Here is a 22,474-nt window from a genome sequence, read left to right as displayed (position 1 = left end):
AAAAAAAAATAGAATAGAACACACCACAAAAAAAACCGAAGCAGCTCACACATAAAAGCTTCATGCAGCTTAACACAGAATTTCTAAATAGGAGGTTTGAGCAGAAGCTCTGAGGTCAGATAGTCCAGAGTTGGAAGCCTGAGTTTGCCACTAACATTATGCAGATCATTAAACTCTTTGAGTCTTAGTTTCCTTATCTATAAACCTGGGATAATTATTCCTACCCCATATAACTGTTGTGAAGATATAATGAGATATAGAAAGCACTTAGCATACAGCTGAGCAAATATTATTCAATAAATAATATTTTGTCATTTTAACTACAAGAGCAATTATTCTAGTTATAATAAATTCAAGTTTATACACTAAATAATTCTGTTAGATTTGCATTATAGTATTAAAGAAATTTCCAAAGTCTGATCCAATTGAAAATGTCTGAGGTAGGCCTAATGTGAAAATAATAATAACCATCATAATAATCATAATAATAACACTGAGACAAATCATCTAAAAATAATATATTCAAGGAAAAAATTTTTGAAAAAAATCATCATTACACTTAATAATTACTTATAGAACATGGGAAGAGAGTCCAATCTTACTATAGAAATACTCAGGGCCTTTTTGAAGAAAAGAAAATTTTACAACAAAACCCTTTCTCTAAATATAGAGCCATGCTATTCCTTTTTTTATTTCATGGCTTCTTACAAAAACATATAGTACAGATCGTTATAATCATGCAATGTCATATACCTCCTATAGTATACTGATCCTCTCCTTACAGTTGGGCCTTTCATTTGACTTCAGTGAAAGTCAGTCCTACCAGTCTGAAACCTTGGGCTTTGTTTATGCTCTGAAAGGAGAAAAATAAAAACATAATAACAATGAGAGCAACAAAAAAGGCAGAATACTAGCAAAGCAACACTGTAAAAGAAAATTTACTTTGACAACCTGAAAATGGAGATGACTCAAGTGAAAACAACTAGACTAACAAGGACCAAAGCAACATTACTAACCGTATGATTATTTATATATACTTGCATATATATACATATATATATATACTTACATATATATGTATATACATATATACAAACACACACACATATACATACATATTCACATATGCACATACTTCAAGGTTAGGTAACATTGGGTCAAGTTACAAACGTCACTAGTACAGTAAAATGAAGTTATGATTAAATACGCATTAAATGATATTGACGGGAGCTACAGATTGCTAAGTAGATATACTATTAACTCTTACAATATTAAACGTATATTGTCATCCACTAGATCTCTGGGATAGCAAGCATTAACAATGGCTACCAGTTGAAAGACCAAATAATCTATCTGAAAATGGAAGAGAATCTTTACACTGACACTGCAGTTACCCTGAAACTTCCTGAAATTAGCAATATATTTTAAAGTATAGAACATGAGATTCTGTTTTACCCAAAATTCATTCAAATGAAAGTCATGAACTATAAGTTAGCTAGCATGTGTTATATGGAAATAAGAATGGAGGTGAAAGAGAAGCTAATCAAACTACTTTTAAGTATATTCATAAACACAAAAGTATTACTTCCATTCCTTTTCATTGTTAAGTTGATTTCTGTGTAATCTTTTAGACTGAAGTAATGAAGCATTATGGTTCAACATCCCAATAACGTCTCATAAAACAAAGTTTTAACCAAACTGTTGTTTAATAACACTGAAAACATAAAATAATACTAGCAAGATCTTTCTTGTATGAAGATGACACTGACTCACCATAACCGAGATGAGCTTCAAGTTGTTTTCCCATGGTGGAGACGGAATTGCTGATCTAGCCAATTCTCTTGCCAAAGTTCCCTGGTGAACCATAGCTTATATCTGCAAGATGAATGTTACCAGTGGTTACAGAAAACAACTAAGTTAAATAATCAATGTAGAACTAAAACCTATGCCTTGGTCCCAAACCTCTATGTTCTGATGAACTAAAAATAACATTACAGAAATATATAAATATTGTATAATACTCACATACAAAATGGTACATGTATTTACTCAGATACATTCATTGTATTCTATATACACTAACCTAAAAATATGAATAATCAGAGCCTGACCTCTATCCCTAAGCAAAAAATGTTCTCAGCTATCTTAACTAACACAAATATTGCTTCTGACATGTAAAATCAGAGGTGTATAATGAAAATGCTCAAAACATGAAAGCATGCCAACTTTACATCCCTCATCACCAGTAGCAATAACTGAGGAAATTACAAAATATTTTTGTTAATGCTAGCAATATTCTCAATAGCATTACATGTAGTATGACTACAGGCAAAATTACACTGACATTTTCCAGAATTCTGAAAAATACTACTTTTTATAAAGAAAAATATTTTCATTGCTACAGTACTCATTCAAGTTAATACAGACAAAGGTTTTGTAATTAAATAATCCTGATATGGAATTTTATCAGCTGCCAGTTGAATCTCCATAAGAATTGAGAAGCTGGTTAAACATTACTTGAAGACATAGTTTTTAAGTGTAAGTAAAATTAATGTTATGTGTTTATTATTTAAGGTAATAAGACATTACATTTATATCTGTTAAAAGTCAATAAGAAACAGTAAAGAGGAAAGATGAGATCCAAGATGGTGGAAAAGAGTAACGCTGTGTTTGCCTCATCCTGAGAACACATCAAAATTACAACCAAATTATAGAACAATCAACAAGAAGCATCTGAAGTCTAGCTGAACAGCAGTTTTATAACTAAGGATATAAAGAAGTAGCCAACTCAAGATTGGTAGGAGGGGTAGAGACATGAAATGGGCAGGCCCCAAACCTCCATGTGGCAGTTGAAAATCGGGAAGGTTATCTCAGCCACAGAGGTTGCCCCTGAGAAGTGAGGAACCCCAGCCCCACACCAGGGTCCCCAGCCCAGAGTACTGGTGCCAGAAAGAGGAGCCCCCACAATATTTGGTTGTGAAAAATGGTGATTCTGGCCATCTGGGTGGGTTGGAAGGCTGCAAGAAACCCAGGTGTCTTCTTAAAGAGCACATGCAGGCACTCAAACTGGGCTCTGGTGGAGGGACAGTGACTCTGAGGGCATTGGAGACATATATGGAGAGACTGAGTTGTGTAACTTCGGGGCAAAAGCTGGAGAGACAGTTGCCATTTTCCCTGTGTTGGGTTCTCTTCCCATGCAGCCAGCAGGCAGGCGCTATCTTTCCTGTGTTGAGCCCTTGCCCCATGCCCATGGCCAAATCTGAATCTCAGTTGGTCTGGTTAGTTCCTCTCGTTCCACCCTGCTGACTCACTGAGACACTGCCACACCCAACTCCATACTGTAGGAGGCTTTATCAGGTGCTGAGTCAGCACCTGGCAGCAGGCCTGTGTCCCGGCTTTTTTCGGAACTACCCAGACTCAGAACTGGTGGCAGCCATCCTTGGTTCATAGCTTGTCCACTCCCACGTACCTCCAGGTACAACATAGGCAACAACCAACCATGGTTTGCTTTGTAGCTCCTAACAGGTACTCCCCGGCCAGTCACAGGCAGGAGCTGACCTGGGCTGCACTGGGGTCCCTCCCAAGAGGACCCAGAACCAACATATTTGGAGATTGGCTTCAGACCACAGCACTTAGCCCCACAAGTGGCACACCCAAAAGGAGGTCTCAACAAGCAACAGAGCCTGCTTGGGCAAGCCTTGCTCCATGGGGTAAGTCCCCTACACAGCACCCCATAAGCTATGTGACCAAACCCCATAGCCAGTCAGCCTAAGGGTCAATCCCACCTACTGATGTGTCAATAACAATCAAGTTTCAAATACAGCAGGACTGTACACACAACCCACACAAGGGACACTCCTGAAGCACATGGCTCAAGTGACCAGGGAGACTATGCCACTGGGCCCCACAGAACACCTTCTATATAAGGCCACCTGGTCAAGACTGGAAGACATAGTAGATCCACCTAATACACAGAAACAAACACAGAGAGGCAGCCTAAAACAAACACAGAGAGGCAGCCAAAATCAGGAAACAAAAATATATGTCCCAAATGAAAGAACAGGAGAAAATCCCAGAAAAAGAACAAAACCAAGTGGAGGCAAGCAACCTACCACAGACAAGAGTTCAAAACAATCGTTATAAGGATGCTCAAGGAACTTAGTGAGAACTTCAATAAAAAGATAACAAGCACAAAAAAGGACATAGAAACCATGAAAAACAACAAGTTAGAAGTGAAAAATACCATAACTGTAATGAAGAATGCACTAGAAGGAATCACCAGCAGACTAGATGAAGCAGAGGATCAAATCAGCAATTTAGAAGACAAGGTAGCAGAAAACACCCAATAGGAACAGCAAAAAGAAAAAAGAATCCAAAACATTTAGAATAGTTTAAGAGACCTCTGGGACAACATCAAACATAACGTTTGTATCATAGAGGTACCAGAAGGAGAAGAGGGAAAGCAAGAAATTGAGAACCTATTTGAAGAAATAATAATGGAAAACTTTCCTAAGCTGGTAAAGGAAATAAACATACAAGTCCAGAAGCTCAAAGAGTCCCAAACAAGATGAACCCAAACAGGCCCACACCAAAACACATTATAATTAAAATGGCAAAGGTTAAAGACAAAGAGAGAATCCTAAAAGCAGCAAAAGAAAAGCAGTTACCTACAAGGGAACTCCTATAAGACTATCAGTTGATTTCTCAACAGAAACTGCAGGCCAGAAGGAATTCGCAGGAAATATTCAAAATGATGAAAAGAACCAACAATCAAGATTACTCTACCTAGCAAGGCTATCATTTAAAACTGAAGTACATTTGGTGACGGCCAGGTGGCGCAGTTGGTTAGAGCACGAGCTCTGAGCAACAGGGTCGCTGGTTCGATTCCCACATGGGCCAGTGAGCTGCACTCGAGCTGAGCTGCCAATGAGCTGCCAACAGGCAGCCAGATAGCTCAGCTGGTGAGAGCGTGTGCTCTTAACAACAAGATTGACAGCTCTACTTCTGCATGGGATGGGGAGATGCGCCCCCCATCCCCACCCCGCAACTAGATTGAAAGAAGTGACTGGACTTAGAGCTGAGCTTGTGCCCTCCACAACTAAGACTGAAGGACAACAACTTGATTTGGAGGTGATAGGTCCTGGAAAAATACAATGTTTCCCTTTCCCAATTTCCCAATAAAATCTTTAAAAAAATAAAATAAAATAAAATAAAAGGACAGATAAAGAGCTTCCCAGACAAGAAAAGGCTAAAAGAGTTCATCATTACCAAACCAGTATTATGAGGACTCTTAGATTGACTTCTTTAAGATAAAAAATATATATGAATAATAAGTAATAAATAATAAAATGGCACTAACTACATATCTGTCAACAATTACTTTCAATGTAAATAGATTAAATGCTCCAATAAAAAACAAAGGGTGGCTGAATGGATATGAAAACCCTTACATATGCTGCCTACAAGAGACTCACTTCAGATTGAAAGACACACACAGACTGAAAGTAAAGGGATGTAAGAAGTTATTTCGTGAAAATGGAAATGAAAAAAAAAGCTGGAGTAGCAGTACTTACACCAGACAAAATATAATTTAAAACAAAGGCTATAACAAGAGACAAAGAAGGAACCTGTAATCCCACTTCTGGATATTTATCTGAAGAAACCCAAAATGCTACTTCAAGTGGGCGTGTGCGTCCATATGTTCACTGCAGCATTATTTACAATAGCCGAGATGTGGAAGCAGCCTGGGTGTCCATCAATGGATTAATGGATAAAGAGGAGGTGGTACATATACTCATATACAATGGAATATTGCTAGGCCATATAAGGGAGTGGGTTTTTGCCATCTGCAGCAGCATGGATGGACCTAGAGGGTATTGTGCCGAGTGGAGTGTCAGACAGAGAAAGACAGATGCAATGTGATTTTGCTTACATGTGGAATCTAAAGAACAAATAAACAAACACACAAAACAGGAACAAAATCATAGATACAGAGAACATTTTGATTGTTGCCAGAGGAGAGAAGGGTTAAGGGGGTGGGTGAAAAGGAGGAAGAGATTAAGAAGTACAAATTGGTTGTTACAAAGTAGTCATGGGGATACAGAGTATAGCATAAGGAATGTAGTCAATAATATTGTAATAACTATGTATGGTGTCCCATGGGTACTAGATTTACTGGGGTGATAGATAAGAGGTCATTGGGGGCAGGGTGAAAAGGGTGAAGGGATTAAGAAGTACAAATTGGTAGTTACAAAGAAGTCATGGGAGTATGAAGTAAAGCATAGGGAACATAGTCAATAATATGTTAATAACTATGTATAGTGCTAGGCGCATATTAAAGAGGGGGATCACTTCTTAAATTATATAAATATCTAACCACTATATTGTATACCTGAAATTAATATAAAATAATATTGAATGTCAACTGTAATTGCAAAATTTAAAAGGAGGGGAAGGTGAAGGGCAATAAAAAAGGGAAAAAAATTATTGGGTCATCGGGAAAGTCATGACGTATTTTTCTATGTTTTTCAATGCAAAAATGCGTCATGACTTTCCTGATGACCCAATAATTAGTGGAGTAAAGTGGTAAGGTTCAAGATAAATATGTATCTAGATCAGTGCCTGACATATAGTAGGAAATTAGTAAATACTGAATAAATTTCAAAAATACTAAAATTAAAAATAAGAGTATATTCACCATTTGTTGGGTGAAGACTTAAATATATCAAATAGATCAAGCCTGTTAACCTTGTTCATATCTTCAACATTTTTACTAACTTCTTCTATGCTTAAATCAGCAGTTTTAAAAATAAAAGTATATGAAAATCTCCTACCATAATTGTGGACATGTCAAATATCATCAGAATTTTTTAAAAAAGGGGGGGGAGGGGCAGCCGAGTGGTGCGTTGGTTAAGAGTTGGCTTGGGACCCCAGCTCTGAGTAGCAGGGCCCCGGTTCAGATCTCACATGAGGGCCAGTGACACTGCCCTCTACAGCTCAGATGGTGAACAGCAGCTCAAGCTGGAACTGGGCTGCTGTGAGTCGCCGGCGACAGCGTAGGCTACAGTGGAGCTGGCCAGCAGCAGGCGTGCACTTTCATGAGCTGCCGTGAGCCACCTTGAGTGACCGTCCAATGGCCGGCGAGCGAATGCCTCACCAGGGAAGAGCGCAATGATAATACCAACATGGGCCAGTGAAGCGACGTCCTCCACAACTAGACTGAAGAACAAAAGGACAGCAACTTGTCTGTTCCCCTCCCCCAGTTCCCCAATAAAATCTTTAAAAGAAAAGAATTTCATCAGTTTTTTATTTATATACTATAGTATTTAAAGATCATATTGTTAAGTCATACAAGCTCGTGAATATTATTTCTTCTTGGTGAACTGTTTCTTTTTTACATTGTGCAGGGGGCCTTTTGATCCTGTAATATTTTTCCTCCTGAAATTCTATTTTGTCTAATCGGGGTATATTTTTTTTCCATCCCTATAATTTTCAACCTTTGTGTGATTTTGCTTTAGGCTTACCCCTTGCCAAGCATTATATAACTAAACTTTGTTTTTGTATCCCATTTGATAACCTATGTCTTTTTATAGGTTAGCTTAATCTATTAACATTTATTGTAATTAATTATATATTTGGATGTATTTTGAACTTTAGAGTCAGACTGTCTCCTTCAAATCCTGGCTTCACCAGTTATTAGTGTGACCTTGGTCAATCTCTTTGTTGCCTAACTTCCTCCTTCAGAAAACGAGGGTATGAGGGCAATTGGTTAGCTCAGTTGGTTACAGCACAGTGCTCATAACACCATGGTTGCCAGTTCGATCCCCACATGGGCCACTGAGATGCACCCTCCACAACTAGATTAAAAACAACCACTTGACTTGGAGCTGATGGGTCCTAGAAAAACACACTGTTCCCCAATAAAAAACAAATCTTAAAAATAAATAAATAAATAATAAAAATAAATAAAATAAAATGAGCGTGCTAACACTACCTCACAGAGATGTTAGCATCAAATGAATAAATAAATGTAAAGTGCTAAACAGTATTTAATACATACATAGTAAGTGCTATAACAATGCCAACTATTGTTGTTATGATTATTCTTATGTATTTTCAGTTTACCATACTTTTTCTTTGACCCACATTTCCTAAATTTGGATTAATAAAGGTTTATAAATTCTCTTTTTAAAAAAAGGAAGCAGTAAACAACTAGACACAATTCAAACAAAATCACAATGCTAAGTACTTAGGATGAGCAAGGCACTCACTATTTGGGGTGTCTGTGAGCAAGTATAAAAATAACAAAGCATAGTGCACAATCTCAAAGAAATCACAATATTGATATTATTGAAATCTTCCACTTTCAGTCCTACATAGTTGTTTGCAATAACAGACAGCTAAATTGTAACCCGGCATCCTTTGCTAGAACAGGAAGGATGAGGTGGAAAAGCGTGGCATCATACCAGATCATGGCAGCGGCAGCTACCACAGGGATGAGGCCTTGGGGTTCCTCTTACAAGTGGAGATAAGGAAGTTTCAATAGAAGTGTTGAGGATATCTGCTACAATCTGTAATGCATGCCCACTGCCACCTGTAAACAAATAAACTTTGTTAATATTAAGACACTATACAAATGTTTCCAGTCACAATCAATTTCAATGGGTCATTCTCTTTAACAATTCTTTATTACATTCCTTACCATCACCCCACACCAACTCACCAAAACTGGGAGTTCTCCACTAGGCTGCAAACTCCTAAAGTTCCTCTTCATTTTGGTTTCCCATTTCCACAAGGCCCAGCTGAGCACCTTACTAACTGTAAATGCTTAATAAATATTAGATAAATTGAATTGAACTAGTCATTTTACTCCCTCACCTGTTACCTGAAAAATTATCACTTATTCTAGCTACAGCCACCATTACTGGCAGTACAGTGTTAGATGAAAAGACAAGAGTACTTATTCCTTCAGCAAACGTTTTGCCTAAACACCTAGGTACCATATTAAGTGCCATGGATACTAGTATAAATAACACATCATTCTTGCTCTTAAGTAACTCAGTCTAGTAAGAAAGATAGAGATGGAAATTAGCCACTATAACACCCTATAATCAGTTTATAACAAGTTTTGTAGAAAATGCTACCAATACTAAAAGGAAGGGAAAACTGACTTAGAATAAGGTTTTAGAGAGGTATGTCATGTGAGATGAGTACTAAAAAATAAGTAGCTGGTCAGAGGGACAAATACAGAAAGGGCATTCTTGATGGAGGGAAGAAATAAAAAATTACAAAGATGTAAAAAGGTACACGATATTCTGAGAACTTCAAGAAACTTTTGGAAATTAGCAGACGAGAAGGAAAAGGCATGAGGAAGATCACAGAAATGCCTTATTATACTAAAAAGCTGGACCTCTGTCCTGATGAAAGGAGGTAAGCCAGGAAAATGACGTGATCATTAAAAAGATCTTGACAGCAGTGGGAAAGATGGGAGGAAGAACATGACTGAAGGCAAAGGGCCAAATCACATGAGACAAAGCTGGCTAGACCTAATGGTTTATGTAATTATGATGACAAAATTCACTGCTAAGGAATATTAGGTCTGTTACCAAAAGGGTCTCAAATTCAGATACATATTTAGAGAATACTACAGACTCTAATGTGTTTTACAAAACTGTTAATGATATAATCTCAATGAAAAAGCATGGCAGGAATTGCATAGGAATTACATCAAGATGCCAAAATATTAATAATGACTAGCTCTAAGTAGTGGATTTACAGATCATGTTTTTCTTCTTGTTACTGATATATTTTAAATTTTGTACTTGATAAAATTAAAAATCCTAGAGCAATTCCTTGAAACTTAGCTAAAACTGGCATTAACCCTAAAGGGCCAGAGCCAGGATTCCTTAACAACATATAATTGGCCCCAAAGCCTCCCTTTACCAACATAGCCCACTATACCTCATACATAAAATACTCATTCCTACATCAGGACCTAAACCCATGTCCTTTCTGCTTCTGTAACATCTTCTTGCCTTGAATGCCTACCTGTATCTCAACTTCATCATAGCACTAGCTATACCAATCTTGTACATGCAATACCAATAGCTCATTATATGCCTCATACATTGTGATACCCAATCATATCTTTTATTGAAAGCCTTCCTGAAGAGTTCTCCAGTTTGTTCTTCCTACAATTTCTTACAAGAATATTAGTGTAAAATCAGTCCTATTCCAAAACAAATATTCAGACATGACTCAGTTATGGATATATGTGCATATAACTATACCAATGATTTGATAAACTGCAAACTTATATATATAACCACTACTAAAGAATTTTCAAATCTATTATCTTAGAAAAATTGCCTACTGTTATGGGTGGAATTGTGTTCCCCCAAAAGATGTTGACATCCTAACTCCCAGTACCTGTGAATGTGACCTTATTTAGAAATAGGGTCTTTGCAAATGATCAAAATGACATCATTAGGATGGGCTCTAATCCAATATGACTGGTGTCCTTATAAATCAGGGAAATTTGAACACAGAGACAGACATACACAGGGAGGACACCACATGAAGATGACAGCAGGGATCAGAGTGATACATCTGCAAGCCAAGGAACACCAAAGATTGCCAGCAAACCACGACAAGCTAGGAGACAGGCCTCGAATAGATTCTCTCCCTCACAGTCCTCAGAAGAAACCAACCTTGCCAACACCTTGATCTTGTACTTCTAGCCTCCAGAACTAAGAGACAATAAATTTCTGTTGCTCAAGCTACCCCATTTGTGTTACTTTGTTACAGCACCCTAGCAAAATAATACACCTGCTAAGGGAAACCATGATTTTTTCCCCCTGGAAATCACTAAAGACAAAAACATTCTAAAGAAAGACTGCAAATCAGAAATAATCAAATTTCTTGCTATTCATTTTTCAACCTGGTAGCAAAGGTACTATTTAATAACTAAGCCAACCTAGTGCCAAAAAAATCTCTTAAGATATGAGTCATCCTTCATCCTATATAGTATCATTTGCACATACAGCATCACATAATCAAACATTGGAGAATGTTATCATCCTATAAATATGGAGACATGAGAATAACATGAAATTACATAGAGGTTCCATTGTTTTGTAAGAGTGTTGCTCTACGAATTTTTATATACCTGTGAGAATACAATTTGGCTCCCAGTAAAATCAAAAGGTAATATAGTGAGTTACTTGATAAGGAGCAATGAAATCAGGGTAGATCAGGAATGCACTCTGTAGTGACATACTTCAATTCAAATCCTTGCTCTGTTATTCACCAGCTGTGACCTAAGCAAAACAAAAACCATGTTTGAGCCTCAAATTTTTCATCAGTAAAATAGGAATTTTATTTTTTTTTATTTTTTTATTTTTATTTTTTTTAAATATTTTTATTGGGGAATTGGGGGGATGGGAACAGTGCTGGGGAATTGGGGGGAAGGGGAACAGACAAGTTGCTGTCGTTTTTTGTTCTTCAGTCTAGTTGTGGAGGACGTTGCTTCACTGGCCCAAGTTGGCACCATCATTGCGCTCTTCCCGGGCGAGGCAGACCAGTCGCTGGCTTCTGGACGGCCGCTCACTGCGGCTGCTGGCCGCTCACGCTGGCTGCTGGCTACACACGGTAGCCCATGGCAACCCACTGCCACAGGGGCTGCAGCCCACGCCGTCGCCGGCAACCCACGGCAGCCCAGCTCCAGGTTGAGCTGTTGTTCAGCATCTTAGCTGCAGAGGGCAGTGTCACTGGCCCTCATATGTGGGATCCGAACCGGGGCCCTCTGGCATCCCAAGCGAGTTCTTAACCATCGCGCCACTCGGCCGGCCCAGGAATTTTATATTTTTATATGAATAGATTAATATATGAGCTGTGCTTAGCATATAATGATGATAACAGGGTTTTAATAATTATATAAAAAGTAAAATTCATAAATTAAGGGTTTTTTACACTTCTCCAGGGTAGGACAAATAATTAGGCAAGCTTATATAAGAACAAAAGTCTTCGTCATACACACTATATATAAAAACATTGCCTTTGACTAGTTTCTTACTATAAAATGCATGACTTTCAAAATTTTAAAACCATTTGTCAAAACTCAAAACACATTTAAACTTACTAATATTGGAACTGAAATACAAATAGGATGTTGGTGACTTTTGGCTCTGTCACAGACATTCGTCAGTATGCAGCTTTCAAAGCTCTAACAATACCACTCCCTAATTCCCTCAGATCACTAAGCTCTACCAGTCCAAAAAAACTATCTTTACAACTTAGACTGACATCAGGTTAACTCTAGTAGTATGGCATAATCCACTGTAGAAACCAGGTATTACTGATTTGCCTTTTTGCCTCTTTTTAAATATAAATCTTATAAATTTAAAATATATATATCTTGAAAATGTTACTAGTTGAAAAGGGACTTATTTTGGAATTTATGTCATCATTTAGAGAAATGTGTAAATAATGCAAAACCCAGTCTATCACCAAAATTCAAAAGACCTTATTATATCACGCAAACATGCTCCACAAGATACAAATAGTATTTCCACTGCTAATTGCAATAGTAGTTATAAACTAAAATTTATATCTACATATGAAGAAATAGAAGAAACTATATAATTAAATCCAAAATGACTACAATTATTATAGAGAGAATGGTAGTATTTTTGTTAACCTTTTTATCTAAGCAGCTATCTACATTGGTCAAATTTGTTGGAAAAATGTTTCAATAACCCACTTCTTATGAGATAGCCAAATAGTAATTATTCTTAGCACCTTTTAATAAACTTTGGTGAACTATAAAAACATGTTCAATGTTATAATAAATTCAATAATATTAGCACCAAAGCTAATGTGGGGTCAAGACCAAACATAGGTTTTTTTTTCCCTAAATATTTACAAAAACATGTTTTGCCTTCATACTTAGTATAGTTTCTAATTTTAATTCAAATAGATTTTGTTAGTTGAGTTATAAAAAAAACCTGTTTCTTGCTAACCAAGCAACATTAAAGCCACTTTTCTGAAAACACTATTATGCAATTAATTTTTATTTACAGAGAGATAATTAGATTGGCAAAAAAATAGAGTATTAAGAAAAATTCCTGGGCCGGCAGAGTGGCGTGTTGGTTAAGAGTTGGCTTGGGACACCAGCTCCGAGCAACAGGGCCCTAATTCAGATCCCACATGAGGGCCAGTGACACTGCGCCCTCTACAGCTAAGATGGTGAACAACAGCTCGACCTGGAGCTGGGCTGCGGTGAGTCACCACGACAACATAGGCTGCAGCCCCTGCTGCAGTGGGCTGCCATGAGCTCCATGAGGGGCTGGCAGCCAGCGTGAGCGGCCGTGAGCAGCCGTCCAATGGCCGGCGAGCGACTGCCTCACCCGGGAAGAGCATAATGATAATACCAACATGGGCCAGTGAAGCAATGTCCTCCACAACTAAACTGAAGAACAAAAGGACAGCAACTTGTCTGTTCCCCTTCCCCGATTCCCCAACGCTATTCCCCTCTCCCAATTCCCCAATAAAATCTTTAAAAAAGAAAAATTCTTAGATCTTATATTTTTTAAAAACTGATATAAAGTTAGAAAATGCCACATTCTATTTACTCAATACTTATTAAAAATAATATACTATCATTTTGAATGATCCCAAATTATAATTCTAAGATTCTTTCAAAAAGTAAAAAACAGCAATGGGGAAAAAAAAAATATATATATATATATATATACACACACATATATATATATATGTTTTTACATAGAATGGCTACTGATTTTTTTAAAATCCTTTTCATGTCTGTTTCTAAAAAAGAAAACCAATGGAAAACTAAATATTTTTCTTTCTCTCTTAAAGTCCTAATACAGTAATATTAATAAATCATACAAATACATTACATTTATGTAATCTGTTAAATTCTTGGCAAAAGACCACATCAATTATTATCCCCCTGAGGGCAGGGACTATGCCTTTATCTACCTCCCATACCTTAAGCAAGACAAGAACTCAATAAATAGGTGTTAACTATCTATACCTCAAGAACAATAGCATAACAGTAATGTAATTCTCCTAAGAATTATGGGAAATAATCCTAATGAGCTGGGAATTCAAAACGGGCCTGAACAAAAGTTTACAAAGTGCAAATCTAACATTAGTAGAAGAAAATTCTACCCCTTTGACCCAGAAACAAATTCGGAGGTCAAAGCTGGAAAATGTGTACTGGTTGTGTCAATAAAAAATATACAGCCAATGTTAGTTATGAAATAATCTCAACTTGGTCTAAAGTGAAGTTATTAAGAACTGAGTAGAAACAGTGCAGATATTTAAGTGCCTATAATCCTCGTACTATATATGGCAAAAAAAAAATTTTTTATCTTTTTACCATATTCTGTTGTTTTTGTAAACACCACATATCCTTTCTACAGAGAGCTCTTATAACTAAGAGAGTAAGGTAACGCATGGATTATATATGGAATATAGATTCTTGTGTCTCACCAGGGTCTCTCTCTGGTTTGTGCATTGCTGGTTTGGTGGTTAAAATTCCGTATTCTCACCACCATTGTATACATTCATATTGTGGTCAGAAAGAAACAGGTTAGCCAGGGGCTAGTTTCCTTTATCCACACCTTTTCTCTTGAGTTTCACATACCTGCTAGAGCAACAAGGGGAAATTAAACCAATGCAGAAAATTCCTTCTATTATTACATAATACAGATGTTCACCAGAATTTTCAAATAGACAAGAGTTACCTTTTGAAATATTTACACACACACACACACACACACACACACACACACACATTTCCCTGCAGATAGAAATGCTATAGAAATGAAAGAAATCATATTTACTGAGTGTGAGCAAATAAAGCAATAATTTAGGCTAAATAGAAGGAGTATCTGAATGTTGGTAATCTGATTACAATGGGTCTCTCCTCCCCAACCTCACACACTGGAGAAATCTTCCTACTAGAAGCTGCTGAACACATAAGATTATCAACCTAAAATACTCAGGAAAAAAAAATGTGTTATCTGGTTTGCTTGTTAAAACACAACTACGTTGAGAATATTAATAGCATTGACAAAGTTACTATTAGTAGCTTCATCTCCCCTGAAAAGAACTATTACTACTATTACAAGTTTCCAAGCATGTATTTACAGAAGAAAGCAAATAATTTATTAAACCAACTTTTTGGTCTTGAAGCAATAGATTTGGAAAAAGATGGTTTTACAATAAGTACAGAATTTCACCTCTAATTATATTGCTATTTTTTCATAGAAGAGGCATGGCACTGTATGAATATTATGACTCAAGCTTACTCATCTCAACTAAGAATGAACTAAATTTGTTAGAGTAAAAACCTGAAAGAGAACATACATGCATGTAATTCTAAGTTGCCATTTTTAGAATGGGGTTTTTCTCCAAAAAGAATTTTTAAAATGTGTTTCCACATTATTCTATTTGTGCTACTTTCACTTTTCTGCTCTTGTAAGTTCGCTGCTAAATAGAAAAAAAAATCATTTTCAAATAGAAAGTCATTCGTGATTTGACCATAGCATAAGCCACATGAAAAAGGAAGAAGTAATTTGTTGAAGTCCTGACTGCCAAAATATATTAAAATTTAGATACACGTACCCATAAAGAGACTCTTGTGCTTGTGCCCATCCCTATTTTCCTGGTCCAGTTACCATGAAGAGATCTAAAAATTAACTGTAAGGTAAAGTGCCTATCGAAAACCTCACTACACCCAAACTATCATTCTTTCCAGGGAAGTCCAGAAAATACAGAAAAGAACCATAGGCTCTGCAGGACACACAGCATTCTCCTATAAGTACTTCCAGGCTGATACGGCTCCAATGTTTTTCCCCACAGAAAACATACTCTAAGAGAAAAACCTTTCCTGCATGCTCAGTCACAAAATCATACAAGCCTGTAGATAGTCTTAATCACAGTCTACAACAGTGGTCAGTCAGCTAGTACCCAAAAGACAGACAATGTGGACTGAAGAAAAGAGTGCTGAAGTCAAGAGAACTGAGTTTTATAACCAGCTCTGTGATTTAGTGTATGATTTGGTGCAACTTACTTAACCTCTTTGGGACTTTGTCTTATGTTTGTTTGTTTTGTTTTCATATGGAAAAGAAGAGGTAGTCAAAAAACTTTAATTACAGCTACAAGGCCATCAGAAAACACAGGGATCTATCCCCAACTTCACCGATGAGGAAAGTAAATCAGAGAAACATGCCCGGTCATTTAAAAGGACAAGTCAATTATGTCAAATTTTTAGACCATGTACAAAAAGTATATACAAGACAAAAATAATTATAATCATCAATTTGGGATAATGATTATCTCTTCAGGAAGAGCTTCAATTGTACTGATAACTTTTTATTTCTCAAATTGAGTTTGGAGTATATAGAGTGCATAGATAGATATTAGATATAGATATAGATATATAGATATATAGATATATCTATATAGATATAGATATATACCATTTTTTGTCTTAAATACTTTCTAATCATTTTTTAAGTACCCACCAAGACATCTTTAACCAAAACACTTTACTGAAATTTTAAAGGTCAATAGAAATAGTCTGTTGTTTCAAACATTCTCCTGCTGAGCTTGAAAGGTATCACTATGTTCCCTTAATATAAGAAAAAATAAAACATTGAAATAAGCTGTAAATATATCTCTCTCCAATCTTCCAGCTTAGTAAAATATAAAAAGTACACAAATGTCACAAAACACAAAATGAATTGTATTATTAGTAGCTTGATTAACCCATGTAAGATTATTGAGAGAGATACCTAATAATTTGTACTCTAAACATATCCCTAAGAGAAATATATTCAAGAGTCACATCTGAGAGCCCAGCGTTCAATCATCAGGGTTGTTTGTTTGTTTGTTTTTACTGAGATAAAAAGGAACTGCAATGATTTACCTAAAGCAAGCAAAGTTCTTTCTGAACTTCTACATGGAAACTACCTGTAAAAACTAAGTGCCTCTGAAATCTCTGAAATTTTCCAACAGGAAAGTATAGGTCATTCAGCAAAATATATTTACTGTATAATACCATAATAGCTATTTAATTGTTATCATTATGATGCAGATATATAATGGAAACAGATGTTCCTTTTTCCTTTCAGCAAAGCACAGGAAAAGCATAAACTTGCTGATATTGCATGGACTACTACCATAGCACAATAGAGGGAAAAAAGACATTAGCACATGACAATATTAGTTTTTACTACACAACTAATTGCATAAAAAGTATAACTTGAGATCATTAAATCAATATAATTTTCAGTACTACAGAAAATTATAGATTTGTATAACCAGCCTATTTCACATCTGCAGTTGGGAAAATACTTCTGAGAGACTAAGTGTATGCAAAATGCTACCACTGCTTTCAGAACACAAGGAAAAGACTGTTGTTCTATTTTATTTGCTCATGTAACATGAATTAGAATGCTGCCTCTACAGAGAAAATTTTTAACAGTACCAGTATAAACTGGAAGAACCTTTCTGAAAAACAATTTGGCAATCAATATTGAGAACCTTAAAAAACAGTCTATACTCTCAGTCCAAGTAATTTCTATCCTAATAATATATCATAGTGAAATAACTAGAGTAATGATTAAAGATTTATTTAAAATGCTACTCATTATAACTTTATTTACAATGGGAAATTAAAAAACTAACTCTCCAATAGTAGAATGATGATTAATTATATTATATATGTTAAAACATTATATAGTCAATATAAATAACTTTAATAGTAATTTTAATTACATAGGAAATTTTTCATTGTATAATGCCAACTGAAAAAAAGCAGGATATGAAGTGGTATCTACATATTTTTATAAATGTAATATACACAGAGGGTGCCAAAAAATGTATACACATTTTAAGAAAGGAAAAAAGTGTATTAAAAGTGTAATACTCAAAAGATGAATACAAGTCACCTCAGACTTCTGCAATTACAAGAGGTGCTCTAAGTGGTTACTATACAGAAACTACTGCTTGAGCAACGCTGATAAAAGTGTTAACATCTCTTAAAATGTGTATAGATATATCCCTGGTATGTAAATATATAAATGCTTGGAGGAAAAGGGCTTAGGGAAAATACTCAAAATGTCATTTTTAACTTTTGAAAATTCTCTATTATAAGCAGATACTACTTTTTAATCAGAAGTTATTTTTTCTTCAAACAAGTATACAATTCTATTTCTATGCTCCAGTACTCTCAGTCCTTGTCCAAGGTTTCTAAAAAATTTGGGGGTTAAATACTCCTATACATATTTTAGGTAAACTGACCTAAAGTTACATTGACATGTTATTCAATCTTAAAATCTGGCATAAAAAGAAAAGTATTTGTCAATTACATAGACAACACATTTGTTTTCCTGAGTTAAACAGGATCTTACAAATTAAAGAAAATTTTATTGGGAAAAACATTATAGATGCTTACTTTAGAGCCATTAATATAATGTGTTTTAAGTCATCACATTTAAGTAATTTTTCAATTAAAAATATTTCTAAAGCAAATAAAGTAGCTTATTAATTGCTCTCCCAGTGTGCCAATAAAAAGTTTGACATAGCTTTCATAAGACTCCTAGTTTCATGATTGTATTTTTACAAGAAGGAGCTGATTTGTCTTAGGCTATTACTGTCTATTACCTCTAGAAGTCTTAAGGAAAGGTGGGAAGCAGCAAATTCTGGCAATCTGCCTAAAGAGAAATCAATGAAACAAATTAATCCTTCGCAGGCTGCAATGACACAGTAATCCATCATTCAGAGCTGCTTTTATATAGCAAATCAGAGAGCAGAGGAAAGGGCCCTGGGGGACATCACAGACAACAACTTACACCAACACTGGGAAAATACTGAGGAATCAGTTTATTTAAAGAGGATAGATTTCAGTTGATTGCCTATTTCGTCAAATAAAGATTTTTTCTTTCACAGCGTGGTGAACCGAAGGCCCAATGACTATATCTTCAGAATTCAGCACCATATATACTGGCTGACATCAATAGGGGATGAATGTTTTTAAATAATTAGCATCATTAATCAGCATGAACAAATATCTGGCTAAAGTAATATCATTTTTTCCATTAAACTTCCAGATGCTAAATACATTCCCTGTTTTCAGTAGGGACTAACTATAAATTTACCTACTAATCTACAACTTAACTGACCAATTCCTGATAAACCGTATTTGAGGTATTATTTCACACACAAAATGTAACCATTTAAGATGTGTATGACTTCCTAAGGACTGTGTTAAGTTTAAAGACTTGAAGTTTTTAATTTCATCTCTTGGAATAAATTTCAACAAGCAAATCGGATTATGAATAAGTAAGTTCTTTTAAAATGATAAACAGTTTTTTGGCTTATAATATAGTTGACAGTGCTAAAAATAAATTTAAATGTGGTTTCTTTTTTAAAAATAAATTTATAATCAATATACAGCAATACATTCACACTGAGTATATTTATTTATACATATACAAAAACATATGCATCTAAATTTATTCGTGCTTACGTAGAATTTATGCACCTGAGGATGTCTTACTAGAGTAATGTATTCTGAGGGGAAGTATATTCCCTAGATGAAAACTAATGACAAGAACTATAAAGTCACAGTGTATTACCACTGTTAAATGCATGCATCATTTTCATGGTTTAATGTGAAGAGTTAGTGAAAGAAAAGGGTTTTCAGGAAATAAACAAAATCTGTCACAATGGTCCTTGAAATGTAAAACCGCAAATATCTAATCACAGGCCCAAAACAGAAAAAAAAGAATGTTAAATAAATGCTAACTAGTCAGTTTTTGAGTGGCATCTTCGATTCTGAGGTCCATGGCCACATGAGTGCAATTCCTGGCCACGCTGATGCATTTTTAATTCAATGCATGAATCTAGTATTTGATTTAATAAGGTTAGGGGTATTACATTGTTGCTGCTACTGATGAACTGTCAGCAATTTAATCTAGTGAAATCTTACAGAGGAATATATATATTTAGGGAAGAGTAAGAAAGACAATAGCTATAATGCATTCACATCCCTTCACTACCCATGACAGTGGCAAAAGCCAAAGCCCCCTTTTTCCCAGACTGCTTTGGGCACCAAAACATTTTCTTTTACTAAAGATGTTGGTCACCAACTCATTGAGGTGACAGTGAAGAGACTGCAGCAAAGTCTTACAGGTAGGTACACCTTCAAAACACTGTCCACGGCATCATGCATATGCAGACAGGCAGAAAAGAAGGGAGAAAATGCACTTTCTCAAAAGCAATTCTGACAAAATACAACGAAAGGAGAGAAGCTTTAAAGGCTGTGTCAAAGTAAGGAGGTATTCTAGGATCCAGAATCAGAAAAGGGGAGGAAAAATTCACCTGAATTTGCTGAAACAAACACTTGGGGACTATTAGAAAGCTTTCTGCGCTGCTGTGCTACCCTGCCTGTGGGCTTACTTCCCCAACCTGGACACCTGGGAAGCATGTTGTGCTCCAGCTTTTCCCTGACTTTGAAGAAATGGATAATCTAAGAAGCAGTGCTGCTGCTGGGGTCAGTAAAACTATGCTAATTGGTGAACCTAATTGTTTCAAGCAGTCCTGACTCTAAATAGGGAGAGCACAGTTGATGGAGTCAGTCTGTTCCTAATAAAATGAAGAAGCACTGAATTAAATTCCCAAGGAAGGCACTATAAAAGTTTCCACAGTGTAACCAAATGACTTCACCTATGCTATTACCCCAAAGATGACATCTTTGAAAGAAAGCAGACCCCAGTCAGGCTCCATATTCATAAATTGGCTGAGCTTAGGCCAGTGAATCTGGATTGATTTAAAAAGGCTTTTTCATCCCTCCAATCAAATGAAGTCATTGTTAATTAGATGCTTTCTGTTAACAATGTCACTCTTCTCCGCATTACCTGCTCACACTTGCAGCGCCTCTAACATCTGGAGCACCAGTCCTGCAATCAGGCCTCACAAGTTTGGCTGCAGGGGGGTGGTATTTCCGGTTCTCAATCCCTGTCCGAAGGAAGACGATTCAGGGTACGAGAGGCATACAACTCTCTCATTTGAGAGATTATGAAACAGTCTCTAGGAAAACTCTCGAGATATGTTCTCCCAAAATATTTTTTTGCGAACTACCCTGCAGTTTCTCTGGGCTGTTCCCGCTTGGTAGCTGGGTGTTCTTGGAAACGCCGAAGAGCCACCGAGTCAACCCCCACTGACTTCGCAGCGCCTGAAAACCAAGCTCCTCCTTAACGGGTCTGAGGGTTCCCAGCGGGACCCCTCTCGGCCCGACACCTGAAGGGGCCTCGCTGCCCAAGGCAGGGCAGGCCGGGAGGCAGCCCCGGGGGAGGGCACAGCTCGGGGCACTCCACCCAGAGAGGGGAGAGGCGCGCTGGGGGAGACGCGCCCAAGCTTCCCCTTCGACGGCGGGTCTCTGCACCTTACACGGCGGGGCGGAGGCCGGCCCACGCTCCCTCCGGGCCCATTCCAAAGACGTCCGCAGCGCCAACTTGGGGCGCGGGCCCGGGGTTCGGGGAGCGTGCGCCACCCCCCGGTCGGGCGTGGCTTCCTTCTTGAATCTTCCCCGGCGCAGGCCCGGACTTGGGCACCCCGGTCGCTCGCGGGGTGGGGGGCCCTCAGCGCCGGCGGGAGTCCGGCTCCTGTTGTCCGACCGGGTCCCGGCGCTACGACCCGGCGGCCCCGGCCCCTCACGGCGCGGGGTTGCCATACTTGTGTGGAGCGCCCGCCGCCAACCCCGTGCGCGAGGCTTCGTGCCCGGATGTGGGCCTCGCTTCCGGGAGCTGCTCCCGCCGGGGCCGCGCTCGGGGCCGGTGTGCCCAGGCCTCGAGGGAAGGAGCCCCGGGGCCCCTACAAGGAAGCCTGACTCCCACAGAGTGCAGGATTCTTTGGCAAGAAAGCGCCCTTGTGAGGTGAGGGATGTGAGGAGGCACACGGGAGCCGGGGCCCCGTACTGTGCGGGGGACGGTGCCTGCTGGCTGCCCTCGCAGCCCGCAGCGCCGAGGACCACGCTGATCCCGGGACTTAGGCGGACAAGTGGCTGCCACGGGCGCCTCAGGGCCCCGGCGGTCGGAAGGCGGCAGGCCTTCAGGAAAGCCTCGGGGACCAGGTCGCGGACTTCATCCCCGTCTGGGGGCACCTGAGCGGGAGTCGCCCACTGGGGTATGAACCTGGACCTGGGACCCTGCCCCTGACGCTGAGGCGTCCGAGGACGAGGTCACGGCTTTGGAGTCCTCCCCAGCTGGGGCTGCGGAGGGGTCAGAGGGCTTCACGGTGAAGCGACCGTGAGTCCTGATGCCTAGACCTCGCCGAGGGCAGAACCACGCTAGATGACGTTAGACGGTGAGGGTGGGATGACAGAACCACTCGGAGACGGGCCGACTCTGCGAGCTGAGACTCTTACTTGCATTTCTGC

General features: G+C 38.0%; 1 long non-coding RNA gene across 2 annotated transcripts; it reads right to left on the bottom strand.

Annotated features, from left to right (window-relative positions):
• Window positions 1-757: 757 nt before the first annotated feature.
• LOC109389943 (uncharacterized) lies at window positions 758-21,565 on the bottom strand. 2 transcript variants are annotated; one of them, XR_002125482.1, is made up of 4 exons: window positions 20,955-21,565; window positions 8,466-8,593; window positions 1,774-1,875; window positions 758-853 (listed from the first exon to the last, which is right to left on the bottom strand). It is a non-coding gene; the product is annotated as an uncharacterized LOC109389943 (long non-coding RNA). The 2 variants fall into 2 exon arrangements; XR_002125483.1 differs by lacking the exon at window positions 20,955-21,565 and adding an exon at window positions 11,168-11,264.
• Between the last annotated feature and the right edge of the window lie 909 nt (window positions 21,566-22,474).

This window comes from Hipposideros armiger, unplaced genomic scaffold (genome assembly GCF_001890085.2).
Source record: "Hipposideros armiger isolate ML-2016 unplaced genomic scaffold, ASM189008v1 scaffold_252, whole genome shotgun sequence".
In the NCBI taxonomy this organism is placed as follows: Eukaryota; Metazoa; Chordata; class Mammalia; order Chiroptera; family Hipposideridae; genus Hipposideros; species Hipposideros armiger.
This window is presented reverse-complemented; position numbering and strand designations above follow the sequence as displayed.